General features: G+C 39.2%; 1 protein-coding gene across 2 annotated transcripts in view; it reads right to left on the reverse strand.

Annotated features, from left to right (window-relative positions):
- rols (zinc-RING finger and ankyrin repeat domain-containing protein rolling pebbles) overlaps positions 1 to 16,542 on the reverse strand; it is a 717,828-nt gene that overhangs the window by 526,212 nt on the left and 175,074 nt on the right. For both annotated transcript variants that reach the window (XM_083141143.1, XM_083141138.1), the window contains exon 2: positions 11,751 to 11,805. The gene's annotated coding sequence lies outside the window, so the exon portion shown is untranslated. The remainder of the gene's footprint in view (positions 1 to 11,750; positions 11,806 to 16,542) is intronic.

The raw sequence follows: 16,542 nt of genomic DNA on the forward strand, positions 1-16,542 counted from the left end.
CACTTTTTGCATACGATCCGAAGCATTAAGTCGCCAAAAGGATCCGAACTCAGGACTCCTTTCTTAAAAGACAGCTAAAGATTACGGTGACGGTGGATTCTGTGGGTAGGTAGGTGTACGTACAAACAACAAAGGATCTGACTTGTGCAGAGTTTTCCTTTCATTTCTGAACAACTCCATGAAGCAGTAGGGTGATGGATAGTTCTGTAGATGTCCGCGTGCAAACCGGTCTCAGACTTAATGTCTCTATTTAGGCAAAGTAACATTCGCCTACATGCAACTGTGGCCAGATCATGTCACAAATTAGTGGGCTTCTGTAGCACCGAGTTCTTCCTCTTCAATGATCTATGAGCAAGTTGCATTCTTTTGCCTTATACCGTTCTTCAGAGCGCCTTGGTTGCTCTTCTGGGATCTTACTTTGTATGTATGCATCCCTGGAGAAAATAATCAACAAATGCCTTTCTAGTATCCTTTATTTACAGCTTCCTCTATCGATAATTAATTTCTTTGAGTTCTCATAAGTATTTCTAGAGTTCATACTGAAATTTTTCCGCTCTCTCTCATTCTAAACGAAAACTTCATTTCCAACCTGCATGCACGCAGATATTAGGTTATTGACATATTGGTACTACAGGCTCAAGAAAATACTTGAGTTTTGTTGTTTTAAAATCTTAGACCATGGCATATAATAGAATGATGGAGATTCAGGTTTCAGTTGCCCATATACAGCCTAGCATCATAGGCGTGCGCAGACCCTCTGATTAGGGGGACAAAAACCTTGATGAAAGTTCAGTCGGGAAAGAAAAATCTCATTTTATCTCACTCCTTTAGTTTTAAATGCATTCATGGGTATATATATATATGTGTGTGTGCGTGTGTGTGTGTGTAAGAAATTATTTAAATACATTACATAATCAATTCATCCGTCCATAACAAACCAAATGCCAAAAAATATATAAATTGTCTTTGAAATGTGCGCTCTTCTTTTCCTCCAAACTAAACTGTTATAGCACCAACTGTCTAAACTGCTTAGTTGTTCTTACTTGTCCCTCTGGTAATTCACAATGCATTACAGAAAAGAAAGAAACTGCGAGCGAAGCGAGCAAGAAAATTTTTCGATCCAAATTTATATAAATTTAAAACAGTATTGATTTAATAGCACGCAAAAAATCATAGGATTCCATGGCATTCTCGTTTACAATTTTTCTCATTCAGATCGTTCGGCATAGATATTGACAACTCTAGCAGCCTCCTAGCTACTACTGCTCTGAACTTGACAAGACTGTAAGAAAAGCAAACATTCCGAGCGAAGCGAGGAAGAAAATTTTACGAAACGAATTTTTATTTGTATAAAATTTGAAGTCGAGGGGGCAAATCCCCCTCTGTGTCCCCCTGCAGGTGCTCCTGGCCGTCTGGAAGAAATAATGCAAGCTAGACGTGAAAACTAATTCCATCTTGAGTATTCTTTTGTCCTGCTACTCTTAGATTCTGCTAGTCTTGCATTCTTTTACTTCAATGTTTGCCCCCCCTAGAACTGATTTCCGTCCAAGGTTGGGAAAAGGCAATGCCCCATGCCCCCTTGTGGTTGTGCCACTGAACCCCCTTCTCCCGTAGTTGCTTCGAACTTTCATCGGATTGAAAATACTTAGTTTTCTTTAAGGGTATAATATCGTTTAATAACAGCAATAAGATTCCTCTACACTAAATTTCTAAGTGAAAGTATAATAATATAGGGACATGGAACGTCTGGATGGGAGGGGGGGCAAGGGTGGCCACATCTCCCCCTTCGAAAACGAATGTCAACCTAAAAGTATATATTTTGCACGTATAATTTGATTTCAGTCATAGTAATTTACACGATAATTTCAAATTGAAGAGGTGTTTTTTGAGGGGGCAACACTATTATCGGGGTAATATGCCCCATGAAAAAATACCTTGATTGTCCCTTCGTGGAAACAATATGAGAACGTTCGTGATTAGGTGCCCCCGTGCGCACGCCTATACCGCGTTTGTTACAACCTGTCCCCTTTCCCGCGCTAGGGAGCGCTTGGCAGTTTCGGTGCCAATGAGAAACGAGGAAAAAATCGTCTGCTGGGCAGCGAGGAGCGAATGGAAGCCAGGAGAGAGACGCTTAGGTAGACGCTGTTGCCACGTTCAGTATTTTAATTGGCTGCCTGGCTTTGACTTTCCCCAGCACCGAGAAAAGCCAGGGAGCAACTAGCGCGGGAACCGGGACAGGTTGTAACAAACGCGGTATATGCCTAGCATAATTTTGCTGTTTATATTATTACTTATATCGAAGTTACAGTAAAGCAATAGCATAGCTCTAACCCGCTGTGAATTCAAATCATTCTAAAGGTCATAATATTTTTTTAAGTTTTCAATTAAGACTTCCTATCTGGAATTATAAGAAAGCTTTATTACAGGAATAACTTGCAATCAATTGAGAACTAAACAACATTACTGAAACTGAAGAAACCCATTTTAAAAAAGGGGGAACCTCCACGAGCATGCTTTTGGAGGTATGCGCTTCTACGTACCCTGGTGTCTAATTTAAAAACCAGGACGTCAGTTGTGATAATCACTTGTTCATCATTTTGCACGATTAGAATTAGTTAATAAATATTTTCAAATATAACACGAAGGTGAAGATGCAACTTCTGTGGGTCTATGTATTAGTAAAGTAACTGGGCAATATGCAGTTCACTATTACCTGTTTTCCGATTTCATTACATCCATTGCTGTATATGACTATTGATTCTCGTTGCTATAGCAACGTCAGAATTCCAAATATTACATTAATTATACAGCGTTTAGCGTAAATGAAAAACATAAAATATAACTAACATTGTACAAAGTAATTAATGGGCTATACCTTTCTTTAACCGTTAATATAAAGTAACTTGTAATAGTTTTAATAAACATTTAATCATATTGCGCGGTTCCGCAGGACCGTCACACAGTTCGGCGAATTTGTCTGTTGAAACATAGTGTGACCAGACTTGTTCCGTTGGAGTTACGAGGTAGTAGGTACTTTTTATGAAAATGATTATTTTGTTGAGCTGCAAACGTAAACTAGTCAACACAATTATTAGAAATTAAATGTAATTTGAAGGAATTATGTCCACCATTAATATCTGTAGACCCTACACTAAACCATACATAACATTTTTGGAACTGTTCCAAACATTATTTCGTTTTTGAGTATTTGATTATAAAATTAATACAAAATGTTTGCTAAACCAATAGGAGAGGGCGTTGGATCCGTTCAACCCTGCCCCAAATATGGTCATGACCCGAGACAAGCATCTTGTAAACCCTCCCAAAGCCACCACACAACGCTAATGCTGCAGTGCTTTTCAATTCGCTTGTCACGTTTTTTTGGTCGATATCTGGCTATCTCATCTCCGAGACTAATTTCCATTGCTCTTCCACGAACGCTGGACAAACAAAACAGGGATGATAAGCCCTTCCCAGAACTCGCTGTTCTCGAACATTCTACATTTTGGGGTACAAATTACTTCCGGTGCGCGTGCACTCGATGCGAGAGACATCTATGATCATCCTCGGCAAGTAATTTGTAGCAGGTGAAGGAGCAATCAAAGAACGACATCCCTCGGTCGTGCTACTGAATACCAATGTTCTGGATGTTGTTATCGTTGTGTGTTTATCTCGTCTCCTCTTCCCCACCTCTTCTTTGCTGTTCTTTTAGTTTCTCAAACAGAGCACCCAGAAAAAAGACGAGTACCCACAACCCACAGGTGTATTAATAACATAGTATCGATAGCACCGGGGCGGTGTCCGGTTTTTCTTGTGCAAATTAATTGATTTGGGACGTAGGCGCTGGATAGGACATGATAAATCTCAAGTGCATTAACAATGAAATGAGAAAAATGCCGCATCTCTTCGTCTTTCATTTATCGGTAATAAATCTTTATCATTTGCAATGATGATTAAACCAATGCTTTCATTCGCCCTGTTTATTTGCGTGTAATCTTCTGGATAGCGTAATGAATCCTATCTGAGAAGAGTTTGCTTCTCTGTCGGCCAGACTATACATTAGGTGGGGGACTGATTTTTCCTCCAGGTTTGAAAATAGTGAATTTAATATACAGTAAAACCTCGTTAATCCGGACCCCGATCAGCCCGACTTCGCTTAATCCGGGCAGGCAAAAGTTCAAAGAAAAAAAGATAAGCAGAATGCAAGGTTTTAAATGTGGCTAGAAGAAAACAAGAGAACTTCCAAAAGAAAAGGCTGATGAAATTCTGTTTCTCGCAGACTTTGTACTGTACTGTATAGTGTATTTAGGCCTATGCCCTTTAATTACACCATAATAAACGTGTTTTGTTGCTATAAACGGAGATTTAATGCACTTTTTACTGTTCTTTTAGGCTATTTCAGTCAATCCGGACTTTCGTTTAACCGGTCAAATTATCCCACCCATTAGTCCGGATTAACGAGGTTTTACTGTAATATAAAGGAAACTCAAAGTAAACCCATCATCTGAGAAAATACGGACTTTAAAGCTTGTGCTTGTAACAAATGTGTATGCTACACGAATTTAAATGGAATGGAATATCATAGACTTTGTTAATTTCTACTAAAACGTGCAGAAAACTAGGTAAGTAAAATAACTTAATTTCGTAAACAATTTGTTATTTCCAGAAGTAATTAGTACAGTTATTGTTATTCATCGTAACTGGATACTCTACCGGATCTGCAATTTTGAATGGAATACTAACAACAGTGCAATGTGCCTCCACCTGTGATCGAATCCAGAATCTACTCATTACAAGGCCATAGTGTTATCACCACGTCATCGAGGAGGCTGTGCGAGGGTAGGTAAAGGGTAAACTAGACAGTGGTTATTTCCAATTAACATTGGACGCTAGGAAATAACCATTGCCACTAACATTAACGCCTTAACATTAACTCCTAACGCCTAACCATGAGCTGCTGGACAGGCAATTGCTTGGTTGCTATAAGATCTGTCCAGTTGCATCAAACGGTAAGGCATTAATACAACGAGCATGTCTCATCGCACTAAACTCAAACACTTTCTTGGTCAACCTGTGCCTCCCCGATGGCGCAGTGGTTGCGTCGTTTCATTGTAATCAAGGTTCGATACCCGGTGGAGGCACATAGTGTTTCGGATCCCACTTTAAACTGTAGGCAATCAATCTTCTTGGTAAACCGCCGTATTTCATCTTCTGAAGTGCGGAATGCTTTCGTGGTTAGGTTAGGTTAGTTAAATCCCGGGAGGGGGGGAGAACCGGGGTTTTTCCACCTGTTCAAGCGGCTCCGGCGCCCACCCAGCGTCGTATCGTAGCGTTCCTCTGGACGCGGGGATCTTAAATAGGGATGTAACTATTTAGTACTAGTTGATGGTAGAGACAGCCCTGAACGGGCAGGTACAAATATCTAACTATTCATTAAAATAGACTCATGATTCGTTTCTAGACTGAAGTGAGCAATGCAAATGGCAGAATGGGTGTAGACTAGCTTACCCTGTTCGGTTTAGAAATAAGACCAGTAGCTCCTGCTTCTCCGATGATTCCAGATTAAAAAGACTCGTGTCGCTCTCATGCGCACGTATTTAAACACTCGCTTGGCCTCTCGTCACCTCTTGCCAAAGGCCAGTGTTCTTACCATTTCCTGTAGAAAGCTTATTCTACACATTCTAAGCAAGAGCTGACAAGGTCTGCCAGGGTCAATATTTCTTAATCGAACGGGGTATGGTACGACACCCCCTCTTGCAAGACAATTTCTAAAATTGAAATTGTAGTCATGAAAAGTTTAAATTGAACCTTCTGCCATTCACCAAAATTTAAAAGGTTTTTGTTTATTACATGAAAAAAAAAAGGTTACATAAAATAAAATAATAAAAAAAATGTCGGAGACCCTTCACCGAAAATTAAATGGAACAGAATTAAGCTCAAGCTTGAAAGCTGAAAGAAAGTCTTTTGTTTTCATTAGCCACACGCTGGAAGAGTCTTTCGTAATCAACAATGCTGACGGTTGGTCAACATGCGATATAAAGTGTTGTTCGCAGGTCCGTGGAGTCAGCGGAAAGTTCAACACACTGCATCGTAACGCGAGACATGCGAATGTCTTCTGAACAAGTGCTATCTAAGCACCGAACTTAATCCGTGAGAAACCTTAAGGCCGCATGCTCGCAATCTTCCGCCTCATCAGGATGACAGTTCGAGGCGAGAGCAAAAGGACCATGGTAAACACCAAGGTCCACTGGACTGCGCACAACCACACGAAGATTAAAAAAAATATTTGAAGATGATGTTTTCACTGACGTTCTTAGCACACTATGTGTGCACACTATGACCTGAGAAATGAGACGGCAGGGCAATCCAAATACATTCCAACCCCGGAGTCCTGGGGTACGAAGCACTGTTCTGTGACATACACGGTCCTTGACCGATCATTTTCACTGGGGGACCGGATTCGAATCCCGGTGTGGAAAGTTCCGGAATACTGGTCAGCAAAGGTCAGATGAAAGGACGTGGGCCGTGGGGCGGGCGAACACAGGGTAGTCCATGGGAAGCCACTCCAAGTAGCGGTTCCAAGCCCCAAAAATATGCCTTGTCCAATGGCGAACACTGGGGAGGATGTTAAGATAGGCTCCCGAAAGTTCACAGCAGACGCCATTGCATACAGTAATTATGGCCACTGGTAGGATGAAACGTCACAGGATGAAACACATTTGGGTCGTTGACTGTACCCGGAAAGTTCCAATATGTGGTGAAGGACATTGCCTGGCCTTACAGAGCAAAAGGGGACGATGTACATGAAAGATGTTCATGCTTCTTCTTAAGGGGGTTAGAGTCGTGGGGGGGGGGGGGTTTGCTCTGTAAGATGACATTTCTTCTTATGGGTTCTGACGCTCTTCTGATCCTGGGATGTCACTTGGAGTAGGGTTTTCGGTGCTGCTACGTGACATACACCTTACTTACTTGCGGCCTCAAAAAATCACTGGACTTTTCGAAATTCCTTGAACTCTTGGACTTCCCGAACAGGGGAGGAAACAGGTTGGACATAGGAATAAACTACATTGCTCACAGTCATTCAATATTGAAAAATATATAAAAAATGTGTAAAGTAATCGTCTTCTATAGGCAAGTGAAAATCATGAGTAAAAATAAGTAAAAATAAACGAAAATAAAATAAACTGCCCAATAAGTGATTTAAAGTATAAAAACAAAGTTTGAATGAAGGCTAAAGAAAATAAAAGGCGGAAAATGTCATTTGACGCCTTAACACTGGAACACCATTAAAATGAAAATCTGACTTCATCAAAAGTAATATATGTATATTGACTAAATTATATATATATAGCCCCTGGCTTCTCCCAAAATATAAAATAATGTGCAATATAAAACTAAAGTTATGACATGGCACTAAATGCCCTGTGTTGGGACATGATCAAATACAATAAAATAAACGAAAATATGTAGGATTAAATATTGATAAATATATAAAAGTAATATGGAGATGGTATAAAATATATCCCCTGGTATCAGAAAATTAACCCGACGAAATCCATTAATATCATGTCAGAAGTGTCAAAGCATTGTAAAAATGAGGAACTGACGGAAAAAAAAATAATTAACCCAAAATTTGGGAACGTCACAGCTGTTAAAACGGACCTAGCCACAAGTAAATTCGGGATCACTAAGATATAATAAAAGAGTAAATGACATGGCTCCAATGACGTTAAGATCATTAATTACGAAAGATACATAAAAATGGATGAATAAATCAAGGCGACATAGTGACGCATTGTTAACGGTCACTAGTCAAGGTTGGTTTGCGCTTGCATACGCCTGACGTATAGCATAAATAAACAGTTAAAATGAAGTTCCAAATTAGTAATAGGATAACAGTAACGATTTCCTCACCCCTACAAATAACCTGGGAATCACGTTCCTTTCGTATGATATTACTTCAACTAAAGTCTATGACGTGTGGGAGATTAAAATATAAGCACAATTACTCACTATTACCTACTTTACGAAGATTAACACGAAATTAATCTGTAAGAAGTAATTAATTTCATTCGGGAAACTTTTGAAAATTCTGAAGGAACGAGAAAAAAATCGCATAAATAAACGCCCTTGAAGAGGCTGAGTGTAAAGTTCATCTACAACAAATTCCGCATCCATCCCGACACTAGACGAAAAGAAAGGTGTCATCAAATTCTCTCTCTTGGAGACTGAAATAGCATATGTTTCTTCCGCTAACTTACATGGAAGTCTTGCGACTGCACATATCCTGAGTTCGAAGGAACGAACGAAAAGGAAAACAACGAATGAATCGTGCTTTCGGTGCAGAGATTAAACTTGCGTGTTTAAACCTATCGTAAGCTGACGGAATGTAAACGTGATTATACCTAAGGGGAGGGCTTGATTGATTACACTATTCGCAATACTTCATCGTTATTTAATGAAAAAAATGACAACCAGATTTGCCTTAATTTAAACAACCTTTTTAACTTTTATCGCTATTTAGTGATTTAGTGAGTTGCGATGCGGTTAAATAACCACACGAAATCTGTTGAATAATGCTGAAGAGTGTTTATTTAAACATTAAGGAATGCCGTAACTTGAAATATAAATATCATAATATAAATACACATGAAATTTAAGGTATTTAAAATTCATAGCTAGAAAACGCAAAAGGAGGAATATTAAGCTATCCTTTAATAAATAGCTGAAGGAGACAATAAATATATGGATAATAACAAAAAAATCTCGTTAATATGTGAAATACTCCACGCCTTGAATACCGCTTACGTCTCGTTCTACTTTTCATTACAAGTTGGCTTACGCCTAACTATGGTGTTTTAACAAACTAAAAGTCATGCAGACTAAGTCATTCTTATGTCATTGCGCTACAATGACAGTGTCATTCCTCTTGCTACGGGTACCTCTGTGTACACAATTAATTCGTAGGGGAAGACATAACCTTAAAACTAATGGAAGGGAGCGTCACACTTACTACCTTTAGTAGCTGACATCATTGCTCCTCTATTCCTTAAAACATATATATAAACACTTGCGCACTCTTTTATATTTCACTACCGGTATTTCTGCGCGTACAACTAAAAACACCTATCATTATTCCTTAGCTAGAACATTTAATCAACGAGCGGGTTATACTCTAAACGAATGGTAGCGTCACTCTTACTACTTACGCCAGCGTATAGTAGCGGACATATAATTGCTCCTCTATTCTTAGAAATATAATTAGCGTTTCGTTTTTTCACATATTAACTTTACTTTAGTAAAAAAAAATATTCCTTAAATAAGGTAAAAATAAAAATGCTCTGCGACTGACTCATGTATTCTCTCGACTATCTCCTTATCAATTTGCACTACAATTATTAGTACCAAGGCTCCCATCTTCGGGCCGAGGAGATTTCAGTCATTTTAATTACGAGTGAGTCGACCACTGATCCTTGTGCATTTCAAAACTATACGTGATAAAATTAAATATCCTCCTTATGATAATCTTTAACAGTTTAAACTTAAAACACATAAACACAAACGGCGTTACTTTTCGGATCATTAACAAGTTACGGTCTGTTTTAAAAATATATATGAAATTGAAACTTTAAAGGACTTTAATTAATTAAAACCACAATTGACTTCAGCAATACTCTCTGCTGTGACCCACTAAGTACACACCATGGTGTGATTGAGTCGTATCGTTTATAGCCGAACTATTATAAGTCACGCACCAAATGCATGTAAAAAAAAAAATAAAAAAATACCAAATTGTATTTCAAGAGACTATTGCAAGGACAAGGGTCATCAAAATCAAATGCCACTTTCAAAATTTAGATAAAATCCTGGGAATTGATGATAATTTCCCAGGTGGTAGTTCTGTCATAGCCATCAGGGCCTGACCGAAAGTACCGGGTTCGAGCGAACCACGGCGTTACTAGGAGCGGAATGACAAGGGCTCGTCGGTAGACGTGCCCGGGCTGGCCAAATTCTGGGCGGAATATGACACTCGAATGTCCGACATCGAACCTTCCGGCGCGCGGAATGACGGACGTACCTTATGCCACATCGCATCGACGCGGGAAACCGCGACGAAGCAAGGGCGCAGAGCTGTTGCCTCATTGCCCGTGGCTACCAAAGGAAACATTCTATTTTCGTTTCCTCCGCATTGTAATGTGCTTTAATGCAGCGGGTGATTAGCCTATTGGGTGGGTGTGGTGGGTAAGGACTGAATTAAAGCTGAGTATCGACATTAACCATCATTAACATTAAAACTGCGTGCTACGCAGCTTTCCCCAAAAATAAAGATTCGCGGAGAAAAAAAACAATTCTGACATGTCACTATTTAAAAAATTTCAATTTTCATTTATTTGAGAGTGAAATAAATGAAAAAATTCCGCAACTCCACTACGTAGCGATGCCTATCCTTTCAATTTTCATGTTTGTTTAGGAAAACAAGGCATGACGCTTTTCATTTCCAAAAGAAAATGAAAATGACCGCATCAATCCACCACGTAGCGTTCCTCTGGACGCGGGGATCTTAAATAGGGATGTAACTATTTAGTACTAGTTGATGGTAGAGACAGCCCTGAACGGGCAGGTACAAATATCTAACTATTCATTAAAATAGACTCATGATTCGTTTCTAGACTGAAGTGAGCAATGCAAATGGCAGAATGGGTGTAGACTAGCTTACCCTGTTCGGTTTAGAAATAAGACCAGTAGCTCCTGCTTCTCCGATGATTCCAGATTAAAAAGACTCGTGTCGCTCTCATGCGCACGTATTTAAACACTCGCTTGGCCTCTCGTCACCTCTCGCCAAAGGCCAGTGTTCTTACCATTTCCTGTAGAAAGCTTATTCTACACATTCTAAGCAGGAGCTGACAAGGTCTGCCAGGGTCAATATTTCTTAATCGAACGGGGTATGGTACGGTATAAAGTGGGTGCCTGGAGGAAACGCTGTGGGGTAAATTGCCGAGGTTTTTGCTGGCTCGCCAGTTTTTACCCTCGGAGCTTCCCTTCTCTTTCTCTTCTAGTTTTTTCAACATCTTTCCTAATTTCGACACTTGGTGAAAGTCTTCTTAAACAGGACTATAAACCAGGAAGCATGAAATCCGATATCCTTGTAGGTAGTGCATGCCTGCATGAATGGAGGTCTACTCAAAGGGGCCACATCCAGCACTAATCTGGATTTGACTCTCCGAGAAGGGCTATCCCCTGGCTACAACCAAACCCGGCCGCTTTAATCAGCCTTACCAGGCAAAGTTAAGGCACTAGGCAAGGTTAAAAGCTGGAATGGGATAGTTGCCAGTTGACTAAGGTCGGGCACCACTCACCCCCGCGAGCCCTTTGGGGGCGGGGTTTTTCCTTTCTTTTTTTTTTTTTTTTTTTTACGCTGTGGGGTAAAGGCAGCCAGGGGCATGGTGCTGATCACATCACCCCCAGCCTCGGCCGAGATCAAGAAAGTGTGGGGCCCTAACTGCAGACCCCCTATACGCCTTCATGGCGTGGTGCAAACCACTGGGAAGCACTCTACTTTTTTTTTAACTTTAGGTTTAAATCTTTCAGCATAAAGATACTACATTTAACTTACAACCAAAGCATTAAGCATGACGTCAGAAGATGAAATACCGCGCTTAACTAAGAAGGTGTTTGAGTTTGGTACGATAAGTGAGACTCCCTAATGCAACATTACGAAACCCAAAGATATTAAAGAATGAGTTTCTTACCTTACGGAAACACGCTGGGGACGCATTTCCGCAGACCAACAGCACATCTCCACCTCTGCAAAGAAAAGAAAGAAATTGTTAATTTATAATTTAGGAAATTCCTAGTCTTTGTACTAAATTAACTTGCAAGCACGCCGTGTAATGTTCAATTTAACCTACAAAGTTTGTTTCTTGCTGGAGACTGTAGGTAGTGTTCAAATTGAAGAAAATGCAGTGGAGGGAAAAGTTCAGAACTACTTATCAGTGGAGGCGATTAGGTGGGGGCGCGGTGGTGCAGTCCCCCCTAACTTCTTGCTCCCATGTGGCCTCTTAATGCTTTGTTTACAAAGAAAATATTTAAAAAATCTCTTTGTACCCCCTTGCCCCAGCTTTGGCACCCAATTGCCGCTACTGATTTCAGTGTATATTTAAATGATGTGTTGCATTATGGTGTCCTTCCTGTAGCCTTATATCAGAATACTTTGTCACAGGAAAATCGTCCCTGTAAGTAGAGTTGAAAATTATTCCTAAAAAGGCTTTTTTTGGGTGTGTAAGGAATTTTTTTCCGCACCTTTTTTGTTGGGCTTCTTTCGACTTTTTCCCTTTGCAAAATTTGGCATTACGTACCTCAAAACTCACAACTGAAACAGCAAGTGAAATACTTGAAATACTGTAGGTTAGCCAAAGTTGCTAAAAAGCCAAAATATTAGTTTTTTAAAATCTTTTTGAGAAAAAAAAACCGGCTTATTTACAACTCTGACTTTAGAGCAATTCACAGAGATAAATTACAATGCTCGTACTGTTTGATTTCGATGTTCAGTAAGAGTCACGTTGATTCTACTGAAACCTCTTTCACACTCAGTCGTTGATATTTTTTTGCAAAAAGTTCAATCAGCAAATCACCTATTGAGCTCGTCTTCATATTTTGGAATTCGTTGCGAACTGAGCAGTCCTTTTCTACGTATTTTAACCCTACCACATAACAAAGTGATTTCTTTGTCACCATACAACATACGTTTTGTTTCATCTTCTAGTCACTTCTCGTGGTTCAAAACAGATGCTTCTCAGATATGCCATGATCTTCAAATCTGAAATTAGTGTTTATTAGTAAGTCTCTGAAGGTAATACTTCCGAAAATATTTTTTTTCTCATCGGCTTCAGATGTTTCAGTTGGTGGTACCACAGGTAAGGAGGGTATATATGTACTATATTATATACCCTTATCTGTGGTGGTACATTCATAAATGCTTTGTTTTGAGAAAACTAAAATTCTACATCTTCAAACTTTCTCCATGGTGCTCTGTCTTGGAAGTTAGTGATTTTATTGCCAAAGCCAGTTCTTGCTGTGCAGTAATTACGCTAGCACTTCTTCTCTGTATTAGCAGTGAAAAATGTTTGAGAAAATCTAAGACAAAGTTCTACTACAAATAACTAAGCATTGCTTTGAACTTTGTTTCTTTTTAACTGTGAACTGAGCTCACGACTCGAAAAGAAATGTACAAGGGCCGGATAATTATTTATTACTGCCGACACATACTGATAAGATGCCACACAACAAGTTTCATTTTGTTAATTTCCATCATTGTTGTTGACACTGCTTGACCCCTCTCGAACAGATTTTTGCTGTTTTGAGTGAACATAAAATAAAATGTAGGATATCCATAGAAGATTTAAAGTGTAATGAGTCATTACTAATGACTGTATCTTTTTTTTAAGGTCGTGAACAGCAAGCTCGAATTTATGACTCAAACTGTGAATGACCGTCATGACATCCCAAATAATAAGTAATAGAATACACATTCAGAGGGGGATTTTCTTTCTCTGGTTGGGAATGAAAACATAAATGTAGAGCCGGGGATGAAAAAAGTAGAAAGGGGGAAATTCCCAACTGCCCCCCCCACCCCTCCTGAGAGCCTGCTTTGCCCCGTGAAAAATACAGAACACATTCCTACTTTGAATTCTCACTAATCTTTACAATTATATCATGTGTTACTCTAGCAACATAAAGATTTTGTGATTTTTTAGGGTGTATGCGATTCCGTATAATGTCGTATCTGGGGGAGGGATTCTCTTCCAGATTCAGACTTCGGTAAATGATTCTGCAATTTTCAGTATCTAGAACAGTTGTGGCATTTTGAGTGCCTAATGAAGGCGCCTAATGTGTTCGGATGTTTTTCTTGGATGTGTTGGTATGAACTTGGAACTGCTTAAAGTTTTGTTTCCCAAGTCTACCTTTTGGGCCACTTCTAGCTAATCGCAACAATGAGTGATGACGTGAAATTGATGAAGACACACTCATAAACAATGCCGCAACCACAGGGGGCATTGTCCCCCACCCCGCGCGACCTTGGACGGAAGTCCATTCTAGGGGAAGCAAACATTGAAGTAAAAAAACAAGACTAGGAGAATCTAAGAATAGCAGGACAATTGGATACCCATGATGGAATTAGTTTTTACGTGTTCCTGCATTTTCCTTCCAGACGGTCAAGGGCACTTGTAAGGGGCACAGAGGGGCAATTGCCCACTATCAATTTCAAATTTTATACAAATAATAATACATTTCGTAAAATTTTCTTGCTCGCTTCGCCCGCAATGTCTGCTATTCTTATAGTCCAAGTTCAGAGCCAAAGCTATGGGGCGGCGGGAGTCGGCCCTGGGAGCCAAACGATCTATATGAAAAAAATGTTAAAGAGAATGCCATGGCACCCCGTAAAATTATTGCGCCCTATTAAAACAATTTCTTTCTATGAAACTTTATATGAAATATTAATGATGACACTGTAATCCAAGAAGTCATAGATCAATCAAAGGATTCCTATTGTTTGGCAGGTGTCAAAACATGTATTTCAACTATAATATAATACAATTCACACAATATTTTGCAAAATGGTTAACGTAACCAGTAGGCAAACATTGTCTGTAGTGATGCAAGAGTCTCTCCTTTGAAGGAAAGAGTGTCCGTAGTGGACTAAGGACCCATGTTTTAATGTTTTAGCAAGTACAAAAAAAGTACTACAAATTTTTACACAGTTCATCAAAGTGTAGATAATATGTAAGAATTATTATTTAATTAGATTTTTCTTGCATAACACAACACAATGGTGTTGTTGGATTCTCGTTAGATTCCTTTGTGCGTAAAAATCTTGCATACTGGAAACTAGAGGGAAACATTATGAAGCACGATTTATAAAGGGCTCCCTTAATCAGTTCTGCAGAGAGGCTCAAAGTTGTTGGTACATATTAATCGTCTATTAACATTATCGACCTGTAAATATCAAGTAGATACAGTCCTTATTAGCCTATTTATGTTAAACTTTATATTGTTTAGCAATCTGGAAGGGTCATCATCGAAATATTGCTATTTGATGTTGCTGGAAGGTTTTTTGTTCGTTGCAGTTTCAAGATATCATCCCTTTTCTGACACTTATATCTTTTGGGGGAGGGGGAAAAGTGCCTCTGTGTACCCTGCTATATCTGCCAATGCGACACAATATATTAAAAATTTGCCCCCTCTAGGATAGACTTCGCCCCCTACAAAGAATTCCTGGCTACGGGCCTGCCAAGACCTAGCACCAGATTTGGCAACACACAATGCATCCGATCCTTGCTTGTTTGGTGTCGCGAGCGGCATTCGACACCTTGGGACACGAAAGTAAACGATGACAGCCGAAGACAATTGATACGATCGCTGATTCGTCGCTTTCCAGCCTCCAGTTGAGAAGACACTTTGTATAACCTCTTTGACCCGATGAATGACTTTGTATATTTTCTACCTTACGGGACAAAAATAAAATGAATAATGCCGACATAAAACGGATTGAAACGATTAAGTGTATGGTTCGATTTTCCAATTTTCAATATTTCTATAATTTTCACAAGGCTTCTATTCGACAAAATAGAAGTGGCGACCAATCTTTAAAGAGACTGAAAAAGAACCAACGTGGTCAAACTCCTGAGAAGACCAAGGTAGAATTTAAACTGAGATCCCAGACGTCCACGACGTTTTGTTACAAGTTAGACCAATTCATTCATGACGGCTAGCTAGCTATCTCTGCTGCAGGGGGCATCAGGGCCATACATCTCACCGCTCAGTATGTGAAGGACGTTCAGCCGTCAAATGTGTCAGCCCCTCAGTGGTTTCTGCTATTCGCCGAGAGAGGTCCCGTTATGCAGCAAGACAGATTTATGCTTGTAATAAAAGAAGATGGTAGAGACATCTTTGCCTTATAATAAGATTATTGCTCACAATTTTTCCTTGCATAACTCGACATGTATCTAGGATAAAAGAAAAAGTTGATTGCAGGAGAGAAAAAACAACGAGGACCTACATATTGCACCAGTCTTCTTTGTAGCGGACAACTTGAATCTTGCCGATATTTGTTACATGAAAAACTTTATACTGTTCTTCTCTTGAACCATTAATGACAAATTAATTTACATTTAGCCTAAGAAATGAAATCAGCTTGTAAAAAGTAAGATGTCGAATTATTTAAGTGTTTGATCTAAATATCAGTTTTAAAATTATATAATGATAAAAAATACATAAAGTTTCCTGATTAAGAAATAATGTAATGTTTGTTAAAATGTTATATATCAATAACTGAAAACAATGAATCACTCTCAGTGCAAGTTCCTGCAATTAAACCGTATTTCCTTGCACCTTAAACACCTGGTTCTGGTTCAGTCCTCAAAATTCAGGAGGTATTCGAAATCTAATTTAAAAAATGAGCTAATCTAAATGAAATTTTACAGTTTGAAAACAGAATGAATCGAAAACTCTTCAAACTTTTTCCATACCCATGATTTAAACAAG

This window comes from Lepisma saccharinum, chromosome 1, assembly GCF_977018435.1.
Source record: "Lepisma saccharinum chromosome 1, izLepSacc3.1, whole genome shotgun sequence".
Classification (NCBI taxonomy): domain Eukaryota; kingdom Metazoa; phylum Arthropoda; class Insecta; order Zygentoma; family Lepismatidae; genus Lepisma; species Lepisma saccharinum.